Raw genomic sequence first — 1,680 nt, 5'->3', positions numbered from 1 at the left:
ACATAAAAAATCATTAGAAACAAAAATTCAGAAAAAAGTGACAGATTATTTTAAGTGTTAAGAAGCTAAACCACCAATGTACAGTGCAGTACTGTATTATTTTTATTTTATTTCATTAGGTCTGTGGTTTTGTAAATAAAGCGTTACTCTGTGTTGTATTCTATGTGCAAGTGTTTGATTCCTACACGCATTGATTCCCAAACATATGCAGTATTACCGTGTTTTATTGGTAAGTACAAATTTAAAATTAGTTTAGTAGTTAATTCTGTGTTGGGTAATGTTTGGAAAGGTTTAATTTTACGGTTATTTCATAACTTTTATTGAAAAATTACCCTTGCAAACAATAAATGGGCATTTTTTAAATAGGCATCGGTTAGTTCGGCCGCTTTTAAGTTCGGCCTAGGGTCCGGTCCGAGGTGGCCGAACTTACGGGAGTCTACTGTAATTATATTTTTAATTTTAAAAGACTTAAAACTACATCTATATATTTTTTTTGTTGATAGTATATATCTATACGAGTAATTTGGTGCAACTTTTTAGGTTATTCTCTAATTTTTATGAAAAATTATAAATTTTAACCCAAGAGAAATCGCCAATTTTAGTCTGGCACTTTTGACTAGTCACAAGGGGATATGAGATGTGAAAAAATTTTGCAACATCTCATATTTCCTCCTGGCCCTGAAAGGGTTAAACATGTCTCACGGACTTATTACAGATTGGATTTTGGATTGAACAAGATCACCTCCACAACACTAGCTGAGTCAACTTGGATTAAACCGGCACTACAGGTGTTATCATCGACGTACACTACACATTGTCACAATCACATTGAGTATGTCTATGTTAACACACTCTGTAAAACAATTCAATCACTGAGAAATAAAATCATTGTTCTTGAGATTTTTCTGGTTCTACGAGATTCACATTTTGTTCCTGTGTGTTAAATTATCGGCTTATTCCTGGTTGGTGGCCACTTTGTTAGAATTTACAAATTATTTTGTCTGTTTTATTGATAGAAAAGATGCCTTAAATATTAAAACTGTATAACAAAACAAATTTTGAAGATACATTTTGAAAACCTTGCCTTGGATTTTCCTGAGGGGGAGTCAGGTTCATAAAATTATGGGAACAATAGTTTGAAGTAATCGTTATTTATATTAAAATTATAGAAATGAAAGAAGTTACTAATTTTGCAAAAACAGTTGTAAAAACAAATTTGGCCATGTTAGATTTTACAAAAAAGATGTTTCAGATAATTATAAAACCGATAATATATATATATAATCAGCTACGGAATATGTAGATATGCTGCTTGAGGTACCATTCAAAACATATTAAAGCAAAATATTGTGGAGAAATTTTTGTAGCACTATTACTCCTTTAATGTACTGTACAGTTATTGAAAAATTCCTGATAGATTAGGAGAAATGTTGTGGGTAAAAAACATATTCTGTACTCCTACTAAAAAACTGTATGTTAAAGTTCTACAATTTAGAGGTCATATTAATGTTTATGAAGTAAAAGGTTGTACTATAACCCTAATGAAATCTAAGTAATGTTCCGGAACTGTGGAGACTTACGCTCGACATCAGTGAAACCTCCACTTGCTTGTGGGGGAGCAGAGGGAGCCTCTCTGGGTAGCACGGGATAGACTACTGGAGGTTTGGGCCCTCGGCTTTC

The sequence above is a fragment of the Homalodisca vitripennis genome, unplaced genomic scaffold (assembly GCF_021130785.1).
Source record: "Homalodisca vitripennis isolate AUS2020 unplaced genomic scaffold, UT_GWSS_2.1 ScUCBcl_6670;HRSCAF=13987, whole genome shotgun sequence".
Classification (NCBI taxonomy): domain Eukaryota; kingdom Metazoa; phylum Arthropoda; class Insecta; order Hemiptera; family Cicadellidae; genus Homalodisca; species Homalodisca vitripennis.
Note: the sequence above shows the minus strand (reverse complement) of the source record.